The sequence below is a fragment of the Zalophus californianus genome, chromosome 8 (genome assembly GCF_009762305.2).
Source record: "Zalophus californianus isolate mZalCal1 chromosome 8, mZalCal1.pri.v2, whole genome shotgun sequence".
NCBI lineage: Eukaryota > Metazoa > Chordata > Mammalia > Carnivora > Otariidae > Zalophus > Zalophus californianus.
In genome coordinates this window covers 88311610-88332419 of record NC_045602.1, presented here as the reverse complement: position 1 = coordinate 88332419, position 20810 = coordinate 88311610, and the positions used below count along the sequence as shown (strand labels likewise).

General features: G+C 47.7%; 1 protein-coding gene and 1 long non-coding RNA gene across 4 annotated transcripts in view; one reads left to right on the top strand and one right to left on the bottom strand.

Annotated features, from left to right (window-relative positions):
- The window catches only part of SH3RF3 (SH3 domain containing ring finger 3), a 364525-nt gene that overhangs the window by 299181 nt on the left and 44534 nt on the right, over nt 1-20810 (bottom strand). The window lies entirely within an intron of this gene.
- On the top strand, nt 1339-16854 carry LOC113937481. The gene is made up of 4 exons (XR_003524623.1): nt 1339-1578; nt 9992-10059; nt 10318-10438; nt 16385-16854. It is a non-coding gene; the product is annotated as an uncharacterized LOC113937481 (long non-coding RNA).

The following is a 20810-nucleotide window of genomic DNA, read 5'->3' as shown; positions in this document are numbered from 1 at the left end:
GGCAGATGGTTCTGCTGCATAACATTATTACGTATATAATTACCTACATCACAAATATTTTCCAAATCGAAACTGCTAAGCTTCCTTGCTGTCTCTTTTTCTTATGCCGTCTCCATAGCAACCTGCCTCCCCTCCCCCAGAGACAGAGAACACAGAAGACATCTTTAAATTGGCATAAATTAGAGACAAATTCTTTATTTAATCAGATACACAGCTTACTCTAATGATTACCATATACCAGAATTATCCAGAAATAATAATTGTAGCTCATAAAAACGAACCTCTGTAAACAGACCTCTCTGTTTACACTCAATGACAGGATAATTATAAAACACGGCGCTCCGTCTTCTCTCACCATTGCACCCTCGTCCCCCCGTTTTCCCACCCTCTGTAACCTCACACAGCCACAGCACCCCTCCTCAGAGAAGCACATCCAGCCCCACAGCCTTTCCTCCAGCTGGGGCAGGCCAGGCCCCGCCTCGGGCACCTGAGGGCTCATGTGGGACTCTCACCTCCGGAGAAGGCGGAGCCCAGCCACACAGGTGTGCCAAGCTCGATTTCAGCCACGAAACAGACTTACTAACCCAAATGCAAGCTGGGCAGAAGGTGTTAAGAATGATCTCGATTAACTTTGGTGCTGGTACAGGGACAGACCTGCAAGAATTAAGTGACCCTGGGTCTCTCCTGCCACAAATCCCCTAGTTCGTGACATGTTCAGAACACCCCTCGAGTCCCTGGAACAACCCTGGACACAGAGCAGAATTCCCAGGCCGGGAGGGCCTGTTGCCCTCCCATTCACGCACTCTGGCTCATGAAATTCCCAGAGAGTGGCCACAGAGCCTGAGGGCAGCCTCGGAGTCCAGGTGAGAGTCCCCCAGTGGTCCCCGCTACCGGCTGGCCTTCAAGCACTTTAAAGTATGATCATCTCAGTATTCCACGGAGCTGAGAGAAACACACATCTGCTTTTTTCTTTTAAGTGAACAAATAATGCAGAACCTTCCATTGGTTTCTGTGGAAAAACAGGACATAGAGACCCCTTGAGCTGGAGGGTCGGACAGTGGCGGGACACGCATACACAGAGCTTCTGCCCGCCCCAGGGAAACGCTGCTGGGGCACAGTGCAGAGGCGGGCGGCCCTCATGACCAACAAGCAAGCAAGGCATCCAGACACGAGGCAACAGCGCTGCTGAGCTTTGAAGAGAGTGCATTCCGTGAAGGTGTCTGAGAAACTCACGGCAGACACGTGGCCGCTCTCGCCCACGGCAGACACGTGCCCTGCTCCACCCCAAAAGTTATTTTCGTGAGTGTACACGGTCACATAAGCTGCTCTACTTTAAAGGTTAGGCTTTGCGTATCATTTAATTGGAATGTAATAAAGCCTTAGTTTGGTCCCATTTCCAATTTGGAGAAAATACAGGGACTTGAGAAACAAGTTAATGACCGGATCAAACAAGGGCAAGTCACCTGCTGGCAGGAGCTGGCAGGGTCTCTGCAAACGGTTCTGGTTGTCACCACAGAGGCAGGTGGTGCAAACGGCATCTCGAGGGTGGAGGCAGGGAGAGAAGACACCACCCAAACGGTAAGTCGAACGCATCTAGTCAGGGCTTCACATCAGGAAATCTCAGATGATGGAAGGCCCCTGGAACAGCTGAAATGCAGTCACCGGAGAATTCCCCTTCAGGCTCTCTTTTAAAAGGTTTCAGGACCCTGCCTACACTAGACCTGAAAGCAGGGGACGCTCCAGGCTTGTGGGGCCATGATGGGGCTTGCCGTCCACAGAAGGGCTCGGGGTGACCCTGTGAGGTCCAGGAGGAGGGAGCTGCCTTCCTCCCTCCACTCCACCAGCTGTGATTGCATCCCCTTATTCTGTCCTGTGAGGGTGGGCAAGGGGCGGAGGTGGCCACCCTCTCTGAATGACCACTGGGCCAAGCGAGCCTCTCAGGGACCATCTCCATGCCTGCTGTGAGCCCCGCAGTAACAAAACCTAGCCAGGCCTCAATGCAAATCCAAATGTGGCCCGCAGTCATTGCTTGTGTCCCCCATTTTCTTGGGAAGTATAACCAATGACTTTCTTTAAAACAGCTGCCTCTCAACCGACATTCTTTTCTGACTCCATGTGCCTTGGTACTGATTTTAAACCTGTTAGACAAATCGGTGGGATGTTGCTGGCTTAGCAGCACTGGACAGAATTCTCTTAGGAGGACATGATTGTCCCTCTAAGGAACATGAAGTCATCTGCTGGGAAGGCAGCATTTATGCTGGCTTCCCAAGGCACCAGCATGCACGCCCCTGTTTACACCCCACTGTGGTTGTGCCCTCTGAGCAGTGTGCTCAGAAGCTCAGAAGCTCTGCAGGGTGAGCTGAGGAAGAGGTAAACAGATACTCTCACTCACGAGATCCACATGTAGAGGGGCTGGACCTGCTGCCGTTCAGCTGGTCCCACCTGCCTCCGGGGTCTCTCTGTCCCCAGGGCCATTCCCCACTCCCTCCCACCATCCGTCCCCAACGGCCTGGGCAACAGAGCTGGGAGGCTGTGTTGGCCACACAGCCCTGCACCAAGCCACGGGGTGCCCCCAGACTGTGACGGTCCTGCAGGACCCCATGGCAAATAGAAAACCCCAGGAGAGAGACCACCAACAAGGAAAAGGCTTTTCTCCTCTTCTTTGCTCTGGGCCCTGAAGGGCCTGGTGATGGAGCAGATAATGTGGGGACGAGAAGCGGCGCCAGAACTGAGCACATAGAGCAGATGAGGTGAGCAGGATGCCAGGGCAGGCTGTCAGGGAGGGGCTCCCCACTTTGTCAGGGCAACTGCCCCACAGTCTCTTTAAAGAGAGATGCTGTTTCTCAGCCTTGGCACCAGGGACATTTCTCTGTGGTAGGGTCTGTCATATGCACTGGAGGATGCTCAGCAAACTTCCCCCCCCTTAGCTGTCTTCAGACATTGCCAAATGTCCCCTGCAAGGCACACACTGAGAGCCAGTGAGGCAGTCCATCGGGCCCCTTCCTCCCTGCACACCCCAAGCTGAGTTTTATTTTTAGATTATTCATCACGTGGACTTTTTTTTCTTTTAAGATTTTATTTTTATTTACTTGACAGAGAGAGACACAGCGAGAGAGGGAACACAACAGGGAGAGTGGAAGAGGGAGAAGCAGGCTTCCCGCCAAGCAGGGAGCTCGATGCAGGGCTCGATCCCAGGACCTGGGATCATGACCTGAGCCAAGGCAGACGCTCAATGACTGAGCCACCCAGGCAGACTTTTAAAGTAATCCCTGCCTTGCACTGTTGGGAATTTATTCTTTAGGGGCATAAATTTTACTGCCGTGTACACTTACTACAGGTGTAATCTCAGGGTTTAGACTGTGGCTTTGTTTTGTTTTTTCATTTAAACACATGCAGTCAATGCCATTTACAGTCCCTGAGGTTCCTGCTGTCCCTGGCATCTAGAAGGGACCTCCGAGTGTGCTGGTCATGGAGAGAGAGCAAATGCCAGCCACCGGGCACCACGTTCCAGAGACTGCCTGCCCGCCCGGAAAACCAACAGGGTGCTGCTGCGGGTCCAGCTGCAGGGCAGCCACACTAGAGGCCTGCTCCTCACTAACCACAGCCCAACTCCACGAAAAGGTTCTACCTTCTAGATCGCAAATAACTGAGGCCACCAGGGGCCACCTACCTAACCTGGGGGACCCAGTGCAAGGCGCAAGTGCAGGGCCTGTATGCACACAGCAGGCAAAGGCCTCTTCCTTTCTTCTGTGATCACTCTCCTCCTTGTTCCAGGGTTTTTTACACACTTTTTCATGCTGGCTTCCCAAGCAGGAGACCCCGGCAAGGGCCAGCACTGGGACACAAACCGCAGCCTCTACGCAACCCGTGCCCAGGCTCAGAGGATGTTTGTCGGGGCTCACCTACCCCAGGACTGTGGCCCCACAAGTCAGGAGTCAGACCATAAGCAGTGGTGCGGTCCACCATGCTGAGCCCTGGTTTTCTGTCTTCCTCGGCCTCAGTGGGCCTGGGAAGGGTGTGAGGTGCAGCTCCCCCGGCCCCTGCTGGGGTAAACCTTGCACCCCACCAGGATCTACTCTAGTCACTGTGCCCAGACCTGAGCCATGCAGTTCAGGGCACAGCCTGTGATCACAAAACAGCATTACTTCTGCAGCTGCAAGCCCAGGTCCTATGCACATTGTCCAAATCTAGTTCCACTGCCTGAGCCACCCTACAGGCAGACAAGCCAGGGCCTTCTCTGCACATGTTTCAAGCAGCTGGTCCCAGATACTCTCCAAACAGACTAGATAGGAATGTCTGCTCCCCTCTCCCCAACAGGGCCCCAGGGGAGAAGAGAGGTGCAGGAACCATGCTCAGGGCTGGAGGCTGCATGCCCAGGATGAAACGACAGTGAATGTCAGGGACAGGACCCAGGCCACGGTGAAATGCCAAGCTAGAGGGGGAGGATGAGCTAGCTGTGAGCCAGCCCCAGCAGGCCAGGGAGGCTAGGGGCCTAGGAAGGCAGGAGAGCACCCCCAGGCAGGGGACAGTCTCGACCATCATCCCCTCTCAGAGGTGCCCTGTGATGGTCTCAGGGACTGACCGTCCCAAATGCCACCTGACACAACTTCTAGGGATTCCAGAGAGCCAGCTCTGCCTAACTGACCAGCCGTGTGACCCTGAGTGAGACTTGACCCCTCTTGGCCTCTATTCCTCATTCCACAAAGGAGGCTTTGAAGGAAATGACCTAGAGACACTTCCTGTAGACCCTAACGATAACATGGATTCCAGCTATTGAAAAACACACAGACCTACAGACCAGCAAACGGCAACCTGTCTGCATAAGTTTCTAGTGTCAGTTTCTCGAAGGTCCACAAGATGGGACAGGTCGCCTGGCCCTTTACACTGTGGGACGGGCATCAGGTAACGAGGCCAGTCAACACCCAAGCTGGAAGGGCAATTAGAGAAATCTTCCAAATATCTGGACTTACTCATTCCAGAATGAAGTGATGACAAAAAGCAGGTATTTTAAATTGGAAGAGTAATTCTAAAAGGCCGATAGCCCACAGGAGGCCCAAAAGCTATTTTTTAAACACCTTATCAGAAGTCCAGGTCAAATAAGCACTAAAAAACCCCACAAAAATAGTAAGTCCTCAGAAGAAAAAACGCAAAAGCTGAGCTATCTGGCACATAGTCAGAGGCTGCCTGCAGGGAAAGAGGCATCTTTCCAGAAAACGACCTAAAAATAGCTCCAAAGAGAGAAATCCACCATGTATGCCAGCATTAGGTGTAAATGGGAACTTAATTAAACAGGTCTCCAAGAACGTGGGTTTCCCAAATAAAACAGACAGCTCTTTAAATGCCCAGGCCGGGGAGGGGTGGGGACACACAGTGGCTGGGTGCTTGGAGCCAACAGCAGACACTGCAGTCTGCAGGGCTAGGGTTGTCCTGGGACTGGGGGCGGGAGGGGATGCTCAGCTGAGTCCCGGGTTCCTAACTGACACCCCCCCCCCGGGGCACGGGAGGACACCTGCAGCCTGGCACACGTCCCCCACTTACAGAGGCTCTCCTTACCTCTCGGCCTCCTGAACACTGGAGGGAGGGGGCAGATGAAGACATCTGTTATTTACCTATTCCTGTCTCCAAAGAGCTTCCCTCACTTCACAGAGAACCAAATTCGCCTTCTTTTTTAACCATCTGCCAGCTGCAGATACATTTGTAAAGTACTTCCCTTTTCAGTCAAGGAGCCAAAATCTCAGGGTTCCTTTTAAAAATCGGTTCACTTTTTCCTTTTCACTCCCCTGCTTCTACAAAGCTGCATGCCTTCAAATCTGCAGCCGGGATCCCAGAGATGGGCCACGTCTTTCCCCTGCCTTCTCATACCACAGACTCCTCTTCGTTCTCCCTCTCTTGCACTTTTCCTTCTTTTCCTTTCCAACTCGCATTTAAAAAAAAAAAAAAAAAAAGAGTCTGTAGTAAGTAAGCAAGAAATCCTCTGTTTAGCATCCAGAGCTCTGTGAACTCCTGTTCTCATTGGCCTGACTGCCATACTCTGGGCACTCAATACTAGGAAGTATCTCCCGCATGCCAAGCAGTCTTTGGGGTGGAGAGGAGAAAGCACACCACCTGGCCTAATGATACATCAGCTCCAGTATTTACTAAGCACACACTGTTTCCAGTGTGAAAGATACACAGCACAGGCCTCAGTGTGCAGGCACAGCCTCACTCAGCACAGCCCTCTGCTGAGGGGATGCCCCACACCCTTAAACTTGGCCCTTCACTAGCTGCTGGATTGGATACCCTTCTTCCTCAGACTCACGCAGACCCGGGCATATCAGTGCGCTTTTCCATTACAAGTAGCTGTGACAGGCCTGCCATCAGTCGACAGCTCAGCCAAGAACTATGGCCGCTGGGGAGGTCAGGTGGCACCAGAATGGACCACCAGGAAAAAAGCACACCTGCCCCTCACAAGCCAGGAGGGGATGGCAGGGTGTGGAGCCAGCCAGGGGAGAGGGGTCATGGAGGGCCTAGCGCAGGGTGGTGGTTCACAACTACAAAGGCAAACGGGGGTCCGGGGAGTATGGGAAGTTGGGAAGGGGTGCATCCAAGGGAGATCCTAGCCTGGGCTTTCAAAAGTCCTGCCAGAGGTGAGAGGTACAGGAACCAGCATCTCCTGGTTTATATATCACCTGTGCTTTGCAGCTGACTGATGCCAAGTTCCCAAACGAGGTCTGTGATAAAAGCACTTGAGCCACACTTTAGGAATTCCATGGACTGCAAGAGTGTGGGCAAGTTTGGGGGGCGGTTCACCAACAGCGACTATCCATGAATCTAGTGTCCTGCGGAATTCTTATTAGAATATCCTGACATACAGACTTGGCATATTGCGTCCATGCACAGGCAGAACAAACTGTTCTAAAGCTTTCGGTGTTTATTTTTGGGCATCATGCACTCATCTGATGCACCAGAACATGGTCTTTGGACTCTACATTGCCCATAATTGTTCACTGGCCAGGAAAACTTGGGAAAGTCTTGTGATCAAACCCTGAGTTGGACCCAGGTCTGGTAAGGAGTTAATGAAGCTGTGTAGGACACGTTCTTTCCAAGGGACTCAGCATTATGCCAGTATTTTCCCTTTGTCAGCTAGTTGTCATGTGAGAAAAAGGATGACTTCGTTCTCAAAATGAGGAGTGTATATTCATTTTTCTTTTTCTTTTTTAAAGATTTTATTTATTTATCTGACAGAGAGAGACACAGCGAGAGAGGGAACACAAGCAGGGGCAGTGGGAGAGGGAGAAGCAGGCTTCCCCCGAGGCAGGGAGCCCGATGTGGAGCTCGATCCCAGGACTCTGGGATCATGACCTGAGCCGAAGGCAGACACTTAATGACTGAGCCACCCACGTGCCCCTATATTCATTTTTCTATACAATCATTAAAAATAAAGGTAGAGGTAGGAACAACCCAAGTGCCCATCCATGATGAATGGATGAACAAAATGTGGTATACCTGTGCAATGGTACTCACACTTAAAAGGGAATGAAGTACCGATTCACGCTACAATGGATGAGCCTCGAAAACCTTACGTTGAGTGAAAGAAGCCAGTCACTAAAGGCCACATGCTATGTGACCCCATTCATCTGAAAGCCCAGAGGAAGCGCTGTTGCTCAGGGCTGGGGTGAGGGGTAGAGGTGCGGGGTGGAGTGGCAATACAGGGCGTGGGGTATCCTCCTGAGGTGATGGAAATGTTCTATACTGATGGTGGTGATGGTTGCCCATGTCTTTATCTACACTAAAACCACTCCGAATGTGCCAATTTCACAACCACCCCCTTCTTTTGGTGTCAAGAAAGGACCTTCCCGACCACTTCTCTAAGAACACCCCCCCCACTTCTCCCTTCAAGTGGCACGTCACTGTCCTTCCTCCTACCCTGTCCATGGCACACAGGGACCTCCTCCCCTCTCATCTGCAACCTGGCCTTGCCTTCTCCCCACTCATTTACAGATTATCTAGGGCTGCTTTTCTGCCCCCGCCCAGAGCTTAGACTATATGTGGCCCACAAAGCTTAAAATAGTTACTATGTGGTCTTTCACAGTTCTTACTGACTCCTGTACTGTATTAAATCAATTATTACAGTTAACTGGAGTTATCTCCCCCAAACAAAACTGTTTGTTTCCAGTGGGCAAAATATCACAACATTCTTTATATTTTTCTGAATATATTTTATATTTATGTATAGCATATAGTGCTTTGCATACCATTAAACGTTTAATCAAATACTTTCCAAACTGGACACTCTAAAAATTACTAATTTGAGCCTTGGTCTTGCGTGTTAAACCTGTTGGTTACCCCATCTCATGTGTGTCAGGTCATTTGACTTAAAAAGGAAGAGAGATGCCAGACACCCAGTGAATATTTTTTTTTAACAATTTGCGGGTAATTTTCAGTGCACACAGGCTGTGGGACTAAAGTGAAGAAAAATTCGCCCTAAGTCACCGCAACATAATTAGGTGCAATGGAAGTTTGGTAATTTACCCATCCCCATTAACAATCTGTTCTCTCAGGTGCTACACAACTCCATAGGAAAAAGAATCAACATTTTGGAAGTTACAACCCATCAGCCACAACCCATAAAAATAAGATGCCAATCTGATTGTAATAGTGGGAAAGAAGATTTTCATCACGGTTTTTGTTAACACTCACATACACAGAATTATGCCACCTGATTGCAGGAAAGTTTAAAGCAACATCACTCACGATGTCAAGAAGCACTTGGAAGTCTTCTCGCCTGTTTAGTTCTGCGAACTTCCTTTATCATAAGCAATGGACAGATTTGTTAAAGAAACATTCTGGCGCCATTTCACACAACTACAGTTTTGTTCCCAACTTCACAGAGGCATCCATTATGCAGTTATGTGCAGAGAGAATGATCTCCAGCCTTATGCCAACTGCTGGATGCACCTGAGAATGTGGTCTTTTGTCACTGTCATCTTGACAACAACCCCGACACGCATTGCAAAGCAGGTATCACTTTGGGGGAATTCATAAAAGACACACCTCCTAGAAGCTCCAGATACATAGCTCACAGTGATGCAAACATAAAAGCTATTTTTACTGGGCTTTTAATTTCAACTTTGATTATTTAATAAGACATGAAATTGATATATTTCCAAGGTGTGTGTGTGTATATATATATATATATGTATATACACATATACTTATGATAAGCTACGAAGTCATCTGGTGGGGAAGTATAAAAAATGGAGAATACGGATACAAATAATATAATGCTTTTTATTTTGCTAAATAAAACTTTTTGTGGGGAGAATTATAATCTGATCAAGATAGTCATTTTTCTCCAAGAGGTACAACACAGAAAGTCAAAAGGGTTGAACACAAAAATTCACCTGCTGTGGGGTGATGAGGTATCAGATGGAGACTGACGATTAAAAGCACACACTTGCCGCCAAGCCCTCTCACCACCAGGTAACTCCAGATCACTCCTGGCCAGGCCTCACACCATGTCACCTGAGGCTTCTCTCTCACCATGGGATATCGTAGGCAGCATTTTCCAGCCCAGGAGAAACACAACACGGTCCACGAGGAGCTTCTGCGGGCAGGGCCACGGAAGCTCTCCCCCCAGATGTGAGCCTGCAAATGTTTCCAGTGGAGCACTCCGGTCCCTGTTCCAGTCACAGCTTGCATTCTCCCTCACATCTGGTCTTGAGGAAGTTGGAGGCTGCTGGTACAGAGCTGCCTCCTTCCCTCTGAAGAAGCTTCTACTTTTTAGCCTGAAAGGAGCACTTTAAACATACTTTCAGATTCCTTTATTAAATAAAAAAATGCTAGAATAAATGTCAGCTGCCATACAGTGCCCCAGAAAAGAAAACACTCTCCCCCTTTCAGTTATACTTAAAGCAGCAGCCTAGAAAGTAGGATCAATTTTTTATTCTGTTCATGGTTATCAATAAATAACCAAGTTCTAATATTTTGCTTTTGCAATGGTGTCTCTCAGGACGTCTCAAGAGTCACATGGACAAAGGCGCCATATGATGTGATGGAGAAAATCTCAAGCGGACTCAGGTACCTCGTGCTTAATCGTGCCCTCGGCAGTGCAGGACAAGGGGGCCTCATTCTCACCACACAGACTTGTCTGGCTCTCCTTTCCACATGTGGTCGTGGTGACGGGGGCTGCTGTCTCTCTGGACCTGGTCTTTCATCTGGATGATGAGCCAAGTCCACGGAGCAGAAGCCCCAGGCAAAGTGTCACACGCTGTCCAGCCCCGATGCGAGTATGGCCCTTGGTGTCCTAGCCAGACAGTTTTTCTTCTCTGCCTCCAGATCTTACAGGAAGAAGAGCACGGACATCAGCTGGTGGCAGGCGAAGACTGTGATGCTGGCAGCAGGAAAGCCTTGCTGGGCCCAGGGAACAGGTCTGGTCTCAGGAGGTCCCTCCACCACTGTAAGTCACGCACGGTTCTCCCATTCATCAGAGCTCGAAGGGCCCTGCAGGGAGCACGTGGCTGCAAGCAGAGACCCCTCCCTGCCTTCATGGGGGTGCCATCTCCACCTGAGGAGGTGAAATGAGTGGAGGGAGTCCCCCGTGTTGCACCCGTGCTGCAGTGGGCACATATGTAATATATGTTTACATGTATGTAGCCTCAAGTACCATCTTGAGTTTTTTTTTTTTAAGATTTTATTTTATTTATTTGACAGAGAGATAGAGAGAGAGCACAAGTAAGCAGAGAGGCAGGCAGAGAGGGAGAAGCAGGCTCTCTGCTGAGCAGGGAGCCCGACGCGGGGCTCGATCCCAGGACCCCAGGATCATGACCTGAGCCAAAGGCAGCTGCTTAACCGACTGAGCCACCCAGGCGCCCCCCCATCTTGAGTTTTTCTACCCAATGTAAATTTTCAAAAGTCTAGAACAAAACACTTCACTGTCTCAGACTAAATAGAGGCCACTCAGTGAGTTAAATCAGTATGGTGAACTTCTTTAATTGAGCAATCACTGGAATTTCAAGTAGATTTTTACAACTCAACCTCTCAGATAAAACGTAAACTGACGCCTTTGGGAATAATTTGCCATAATGACAAAGAAATGGCACACACGGAGGGGACTGGTGTCCTATCTGTCCTCTTTCATCGTGCAGCTCTGAAGCCCAGCATAGAGTGTAGCCAAGCTGCTCAGTAAATAGTGCTCACCGATCCGACAGGCCAGCCCGGCGCTTCCAGGCAGCCCAATGCCAAGGCCGGGCCCAGCTCGGCCTGTGGGAGCCGCACAAACCTGCCAAGTCCAGAAACAGGGGAGGCAGGTCAGCGGCCTCTGGGCTCCCATCCAGATCCAACATTCTTTTATGTTGTAAAATAAGTAGACCCACAGAATCACACATTTACTAAAAATAAAACTAAACTCTGGCCCAATGGCTGGCAAAGCAAGACAGTTGCTAAATTAGTAGGCTGAATATAATGCAAGTAATATTGGACAGGGGCCTTTCTTTCCCACACCCTCCCAAATCCTTACAAATGTGTAGTCAGGAAAGTGTTCACCTCAATGTTGTAGGTAGGTTCTGTTCTGAGGGGAAGAGCTAATAAGATAGATCTCCCGAACTGACATCACAGGATTCTCTCTCCCAATCTAAAACCCCATTCAATATGAACTGTCTTTTTCTACGTTTGATGGCAAGGAGATATTTGTTTTAGCAGTTGTTGGAAATGTTAAACACAAATGAGTTTCTTTTTAAGGATTTTATTTATTTGACAGAGAGACACAGCGAGAGAGGGAACACAAGCAGGGGGAGTGGGAGAGGGAGAAGCAGGCCTCCCGCCGAGCAGGGAGCCTGATGTGGGGCTCCATCCCAGGACTCTGGGATCATGACCTGAGCTGAAGGCAGACACTTAACGACTGAGCCACCCAGGCGCCCCCACAAATGAGTTTCTAAATCCATCTGAATGACTGGCCCTAGGTACTCGTATTTCACATACAATTTGCACTTGCATCGAGCAGTCCAGCAAATTCACTTGGTAGCAAAGAGCATACACTCTAACGCCTCACTCCCTGCATTCAAATCCCAGCTCTACTTCTTAGTGCTGTGTGACTTCACCTAAGTTACTCAACCTCTCTGTGCCACAGAGTCCTCATCTGTAGGGTGGAGGTGATGGCAGTCCCTCCTTCTAGGACTGCTATAGGGACTGTGTGATTTTATTCTATGCAAACACTAAGAAGGCACTAAGCACTCCGGTTACCATCATCTTTGTCCCAACCAGGCAAAAGTCTAAGTCTCAGTAATGACATTTTCAACCACTAGGAAAATTACTGAAAGGCACACGCCAAGGATGCAGAGACACTGCCTGCCCTCCTCTGAAGTTAAAATCACTCTGGGAATGCAAAACACAGGCGACGACACTAGGTTAAGTGTACAAAACAGCCGCCCCAGTGACTAAGGGGCTAGAAACCACAACAAGAATGGCACCGAAATGTGCTCACAACAGCCAAGGCCAGGCCACCACTGGCCGGCCACAGGGGCATGGAGCCAGCCTAACAGAACCAGGGGAAAAATGACTAACGGCAGAACAACAGAGCGTGTCTACACTCAGGAGTGACTTGGCCGCTTGCAGGAGCACAAGAATGCCTTTAAGGAGGAGACGCCGTCTCCCCATTTCTTCCACTGTAGTACAGAAGGTTAATTGTAACATTATAAATGTGCCAATTTAATCAGCTAAAATCACAATATAAAATCCTGGATGAGTCTTGTTTGTGTCAAATGTTTTAAGTTCCCACTTCCTGTCCAGAACGCTTCTCTTCTGCCTTGCTGTGTTCCTGGTGAACTAACGTGAACTAGGAGTGTCCTTGACTGTCCCAGGCAGGGCCTGGCTTGGGCTTCCTTGCCGTCCCCCGGGGGCAGGAAAACCAACTGCTGCCCCAAGACACCGGGGACTCCGCCCCCCACTCCTCATGACGTCTGCACCGCTCAAGAGGTTCTGGACTCAAGTAAATGTGATGTCCTCTGTTTATTTTGTTACATTAATTTGCCTCTTCAGATTAAGGATTTAAAACAAGACTTTTTATTTAAGTTCCCAAAGAAAACAAACACAGCTGTCTTCACTCTTCTCTGAAGCTCTAACAATCCAATCTTTTTTTGTTTAAAAAAAATGCACACACACTGAACCCATCTCATAAGGGATTTTATTCACATCGATTCAGAAAGAACTGTTTACCTGCAGCATGTCCCTGTCAAATTATTCTGGTCAATATACAGAAAAATAATCACCATTCAAGTCCTGACAGGAGAACTTTCAGCAATCAGAAAAAAACATTCCAGATGCAGTCCAAAGTGTCTACCGATGCGTATGTTCTACTCTGCTCACATTTTATTATCTTGATGTCTTGATGGCATAACTGAGACCCAAATGAAGGAAATGGAAGAACACAAACATCAGAGAAGGGGGTCCCCTATTTTAACCACAGGCTGGTTCAGCCACAACATGGGGACAACATATTACTCAGAGGCACCCACAGTTTTCTTCATGTTTTCCTCGTGGAAATAAGTGGGAAATATAAACATTGTTTCAGGCTCTCTGTTGTTTGAGGAGGCCACTCTCCCCAGCACCTGCCTCAGTGACAAACACCAGCTTCTGCCTGAGTTCTGGACAGCTACTCGACTGACTCATTGGGCGTGGCAGACAATTTCTTGAACTCCCAAACTCAGCAAACCCAACCAGTGAGCCCTGCTGGGGCAAAAACCCCACACACTCAGTGGGAGAAGAAGGTGCTGCCTCCAGGCGGCAAGGAGGGGGATCCAGCCTAGTGTGGGATGTGGGTTAGGGGCTGGCTCGCTCTCTCTAGGGAAGCCTGTGAAGGCACAGGAGCCCCCCAGGATGGGGTGTAGGTGAGTGAACAACCCGGGAAGGAGGGAGCCTGAGGCTGAGCCACGGTTTATAGCCCCCACCTCCCACTTGGGCCCAGGCTGGACAGGGGGTGGAGCCCTGAGCCAGGGCAGCTGGGAGACCAGCAGCCCCCCAGGGTCCCACTGCCAGGGACACAGGCGCACTGGCTATGTCTGCCTTCATCTCTTGAAACACTGCCGTTCTGTGCTTCATCCTGCAAAGAAACTATAGGCCTTTGTGTGAAAAATGTCTATTTTTATGAATAGGGATAAGAACCTGCTCATTTAAAGAGACGGGTGTGGGGGGAGAGAGTTTAATAATGGTTAGACCAGTCCAAGAGTCTCCCAGAACTCCCAAGGGAGAGAGCAGAACTTCAGACCACACTAGAAGGAGATCTAGATCTACCCAAGCACCACAGCCAGGAGCCAACTGAGGCAGGCCCAGCAGCAGACAGAGCACGCACGTGAGAAGGTGCTCGAGAAGCACAGGACACCACCAGGCAGCCTCAAATACACACACCACACCCAGGGAGAGACTGTGGCATCCAGGGCAGCACCCCGGGCTCGACACACGTTGTGCCATTTAACCCCACTAAAGACTGCTACATCTCCTTTCTGTATCTGAGAAAAACTGAACTTCCAAAATACTGAGGAGCTCACCTACAGCTCGTAAGTCAGGACTGGGATTCCAGAACACACGTGGCCCTGTGGGACAGCAGTGACCGGGTATGGGCCCTTGGCTCCACTCCTTATTAGCATTATTAGCACTATGACCTTGGACAGGTAATTTAACCTCTCTGGGTCTTACCTCCTTCTCTGTAAAGTGGATAAATTATTTCTGACCTGACAGAGCTCTTGTAAGGATCAAATACTCTATGTAGAAATGTACTGGGAGGTTGCATAGGTTGTTTTTGTTTTGAAGGGTAAATGTTGCATTTTGACAAAGAAAATGAATGAGCAGACAGGCAGGAGAGGAAGACGTTAATTTCTAGGTTCTTCTCTTAAAAAAAAATGGGGCGCCTGGGTGGCTAAGTCGTTAAGCGTCTGCCTTCGTCTCAGGTCATGATCCCAGGGTCCTGGGATCGAGCCCCGCGTCGAGCTCCCTGCTCGGCGGGAAGCCTGCTTCTCCGTCTCCCACTGCCCCTGCTTGTGTTCCCTCTCTCGCTCTTTCTCTGTCAAATAAATAAATAAAATCTAAAAAAAAAAAAAAAAGTAAAACTGAATTGGGAAGAGCTGGTGTGGAACTCAAATGTTCTTTGCTGATTTACACACAAAAGGCACAGCCTTCAAAAGGCCCTTGAAACCTCTCCAGGCTCCAATTTCCTCATCTTTAATGTGTGGGTGTTGAACTGTACCACATATGCCTAGATACAGGGCAAAGCTGTGTTTCCAAAATCACCAAGCAGCAAGTGAGGAGCCACCTTCCTTTGGGCTTCCTACTCAGACTCTCACAGTGGAAAGCACTCTACCATTGACTTTGTTAGCAAAACCAAAGATCTATTTGGAGGAAACACACAAGACTGAGACTAACTCAGTCAACAGTGGTCTCAGGATGTGCTTTGTGAGAATAGTGATAGAAGGGACAAAGTTAACACAGAGTCAGTAATGAACCTGAAAGGAATGGTCCACATTCCAAGCACTAGTTGATATTATAAACAGTCCTTTAAAGATCACTTTAAAAAAAAGGAAGAAGCAGCGAACTGTTCCAGTGTTGGGTGAATCAGTCATTGTGGCTCAGAATAAAAATGATTAAAGAGTACATCCTGAATTGGGTGGATGACGCAAGAAGGGTGCATGTGTGAGGTACAAGGAGTTCAAGTATGGTAGGCAGGATGTGAGGTTCGTGGGGTGTCTGCTCACCAGGTCAGCACCCCACCCTCTCCCCAACCGAGTCGTTGCATCTGTGCTCAGCTCTTCCTGAAGTGAGGACATACACCCAGGTTTTCTTGCTCCTGATGACTCTGCCCTTCTCCCACCCCACCCTGCACCTCCATTTTAAAAAACTGGGAAGAGAACAGACATATATACTGGCGCCTACTATGGGCCAGATGCTGGGAGAAGTGCTTTCAGGTAACTCATCTCACTGAAGGCCCATGACAGCTCTGCAGGATAGTAATTTGGTCAGGGGGCCACACAGGAAGTAAGTAATGGAACAGGCATTCAAACCCAGGTCTTCCTAAACCCCCAAGCCCCCCTCAGTGAAATCTAGAGCTGCACTGTCCAACACACCCATCAGCCACATTAGCTCCTACACACATGAGATGGGACTGTCTGAACTGAGATGTGAAGTAAGGGTAAAACAGACCCCACGTATTGAAGACTTAATTCAAAAAAGGAATGCAAAATACCACATCAATAATTTTTATGTTCATTATATGCTGAAATGATAAAAATTTGGATATACTGGATTAAGTAAGATACACTATTAAAATTAATTTGTTTCTTTTTGCTTTTTTTAACGGTACTAGCAAATTTAAAACTATATACATCATTTTTGTGGCTTACATTGGATTTCTTTTGGGCAGCACTGATCTAGAACACTAGAATGAAGAGTCTCAATCAAGCCTTTGCAAAGTACCATCCTGTTAAAAGAGCCACAATGCAAGGAGCAGCCAGGAGTCTGATACCAGATGGGATTAGAAGTTCTTGACCAGTGATGGTCTTTACCCCTCTGTATCCTACTATCATTTTGTTTTGTTTTGTTTTTCAAACTTCCCAGAGGTTCCATATGGTGCAATTTTATAAATAAATGAAAAAATTCATTTGAAAAAAGAAAAGAAAATGTGTCCCACAACTCAGCCCTGCTTAAGGATAACATGCTCTGAAACCAGTTAGGAGACCCAAAAAAGCATCTGCCATAATAAAGCCACCAGTGGCAAAAATTCATGGGAAATTTCTGAATTATTTTCTGAAACATGAGGATGAAAGAATATTTTTAAAGTAATATAATTATATGTGTTTCTAGTATGTATAATGAAATAAACAAAATATTAGAAGTGGATATTTGAGTATTTCATTTACATTCCCAGAAACTGGGGCGCCTGGGTGGCTCAGTCATTAAGCATCTGCCTTCGGCTCAGGTCATGATCCCGGGGTCCTGGGATCGAGCCCCGCATTGGGCTCCCTGTTCAGCGGGAAGCCTGCTTCTCCCTCTCCCACTCCCCCTGCTTGTGTTCCTGCTCTTGTTATCTCTCTCTGTCAAATAAATAAATAAAATCTTAAAAAAAAATCTTTTACCTTCCCAGAAATTAAAATGTCCAAGTTGGCCTGATGCTCTTTTTAATATTCACATAGAGAAAACAGGACCTCATTTAAATTGAGACTCACTTTATATTTAGACAAGTATAGTAAATGACACAAAATAGGTATCGGCAGGCTAGCCATGAGGCATTAGAATTTAACTGGAGCCATTATTTATCCATTCACTCATCCCCTTACTCCCTGGTCCATTTAACAAATATTTGTGTGCAGCGTACACGTGCCTTCCATGTCTCAGGCACAACCAGGACAGACACCTGGCTATGTGAGAGCAAGATTATGTAGACAACTGTGTGCAACTTCTTCAGGCCCCGACAGGCTTAGCATTATTTTTAAACATTATTCTGGTAGAAGCATATACATGTTTATCACACGGAGAATTTTTTTGAATCCAAAATCAGGATCCTGCTCCCCCTGAGCAAGGAGGGAACATCACTGAACTATGGTTTCCATCACTGCCAAGCACGGAGGCCTGGGGAGGCCCACTCAAGTCCCTTACGTGGCAATATGGTTGCACAAAGATCTAAAAGGAAAATGGAGAATATACTAACAATGTAAGCTTAACATCTGCCCAGACATCAAACAAAGGTGTGTCATGGAGAAATGGTCTTCAGAAAGTGACATGCAGGAAGCATGATCAGAGATGCAAGGAAACCAACAGCAAAAACAAAGGCAGGGAGGGGGAGGGGTGGAATCCCCTAACTAGAGAAGACCGAGGGGTGGGGGAGCCTATGGACCAAAGGGTGGGAGGCCCGAGTGCCTGGTAAGGTGTTTGGATTTGACATATTCCACAACAGGCATCCACCGTGCATTCTTAAGGCAGAAAGGAAGGAAATAAAAATGGGTTCAATGAAGAGGAATCTGGTAAAATTATGTAGTATGAGACAGACTGGAGGAGAAAGGGGCTGCAGGCTTCTAGGTTCTTATGCTGGTGCTGATGGTATGTATGTGTGTGTGTTTTGCAGTTGAGTCCTTTCTTCACACAAAATTTTACATAGCTAAAAGCAACATGGTGTTCTGGATTGGATCCTGGAACAGAAGAATCACATGAGTGGAAAACTGATGAAATCTGAATAAAGTCTGTAATTTACTTAATAGTAATGCATCCGTGTTAATTTCTTAGTTTTGACAAATGTGCCAGGGTAATGTAAGATGTTAACGTTAGGGGAGACTGGGTGATGGGTATTCAGGAATTCTCTGTACTGTTTTTTCAACTTTTCCATAAATTTAAAATTATTCCAAAGTAACAAGTTGATTTGAAAAAATCTGACACGGAAGTCCAACATTAAAAACAGATGAGCTGGAAGTGCCTACCCACCGCACAAACCTTCTCATTTCCTCTGCCTGCCTGTGTCCATGGAGGGTCCCTGAGCAGCAGCCCATCAGAGGAGCACCTTGTCAAAAAGGGACAAAGGGGGGATAAGTGAGCTGAGAACTTTGTCAACCTGAGAAACCTGCTCAGAGTAAACCTATTGCAGCCCATTAATTGCTCTCAACATGTGCCTTGCAGTCCCTTCCCGGGGAGCCAGCCCTGGACTCCGCCCCAGAGGCCCACGTGACTGCCTTGTCAGCTGACTGGAAGGGAAAGTCACCTGACCCCAGAGGGGCCAGTTCATTAGCTGGCCTGTTGTAAAATTATTCCAGGGCCAATGTGATGGTCTATTTGGGAATGGGAAATGGGAAACAGGACAAGGAGAGCCACAGACACCATCTGCCAAATCAGGAAAGGCAACATGAGCTGGAGGCAGAGAGAGGTGGAGATTGTGAGAAGGAAGGGGAGGAAAGGGAACAGAGATGGGAAGTGGTCAGTGGTAGAAGAGGCAGAAAGGGAAGATGGCAGATGGGGCACAGCCCAGCCACGTGACTGGCAGAACAGACAGCCTCCCCTCCAGCAGGAGAGTTGCCCCCTCGGCCGGTTCTTCTATGGTTCCACCCTTTCTGAGGCCCAGGGTTCAGCTGTGCCAGGGTCCCCAAGCAGGGGAGACCTTCCAATAAGCCTCCACCACTTGAGGCATTGGAGTGAGTCTATTTCTTGCAACCACAGGAGTCTTTAAAAACTACTGTTGGGCCAGAACAATCCAGGTTTTGCCTTTCAGGCCCTCGTTACTTGTCACTGATATGTTTTTTGGTTCCCTTATTTTCCTCCTACAAGGAACATTTTGAAAGTAGGAAACAGTGTGGTTCAGGCAAGAAGGCCAAGGGCTGGCTGTTAAGTGCTCCTGGGACCATGACCCCAGGCAAGTCATGGCCTCTAGGATTCTGCTTCTTCATCCACTGCAGGAAGAGTTTAGACTTGGTCTCAGCCACTCCAAAAGGCTCCTGACCACCTTCCTTTACATCATCCTCTTACCCCTTGACCATCACTTCTAGAATCAGGGAAGGAAAAGGGCTGCTTGATGGAATAGAAGGTAGAATCTAATTTTGATCCCCTCGATTTCTACAGAGCTGTGAGATATTTGTTTTCCGGTCAGAGACACTGCACATCCTACCCACTTTCAGCTGCCAAGGCATTCTAGATTTTTCCGAGGCTCAGTCAGAGGATGTGAATCCCATTTTACTTATAGACTTTCATTCTGTTTAAGCACCAACATGCACACAATATTACTATTATAATCTAAAAGAAAAAGCACAATTCTTTCCTCCAAAATCTCCATACACACACAAAAACTCAATTTCAATATTTTATACTGAAAAGAAAGTCCATAACCACTTTCTCAGGAGGTTTCCATGAAGTCATCTTTTAATTCATTTATTAATTGACTATGTACATATTCATTTCACTGTAACACAATTATTTTGCTCATTAAACATTTTGTGCTACCAGAGACACCTATGAAATCTAATAAGCAGTTTCCAGAACTACACAACATGCCAATTAAAAATGTTCATTAGAGCTAAGTGAACAGCACAAGAAATTTAACACAGTGAATTCCAGGGAGGGAAAGAAGAATATGGTAAGTAAGCCAAGAGCCAAGCAGTTAGCTCTGCCTGGCTCTCCTACCACAGACCCTTGTGATTCTGAAAAAATGCCACATTTGAGTTCAACAATCTTGGGCCAGAAAGTTGACATAATACATAGTAATGTTGGGAATAATCTCTGAGTCATATACTTAGAGAATGCAAACTATCCAAATATAATGTGTCTAGAGCATCTGCTGCAGATGATCTAAGGCTCACATCATGCCACTGCATGGTTAGCAGCACAGCGGCAAATCCAGGAGGACCCACCCTTCATACGTAAGAGAACTCTAAAAATTAAAACAATGAGGAGGATAAAAATATGCCCCCTGTGTTCCCAAAGCAGTTTCAGAACATGACTGAAATGTATGAAGTCCATACAAAGATACTTCGCTTGGTAGAATGGTGTCTCGTATCTTCTCCTCACCCGAAGTAAAGCTAGACTTGTAGTATAACAGGACAGATTTGGTTTACATATAGGAAGGGAAAGGGTCTGGTTTTAGGATGTATTTGTTTGTTTTGCTTACACCTTAACATAGAAACATACTTGAACTATTAGGAGAAAAGATTTAGGTCATTAGGCCTTCTGGCTTTCTGATTAGTTAGATGCTTTGGGAGACAGAAAGACAAATCAAATGAGACTCCTGGTCCCTAGAAATTTCCAGTTTAGTAATGAAATCCCACCTCAAGGGAGGAAGATGGATTAAACAAACAAGCTTACTTGCTCTTGACCTA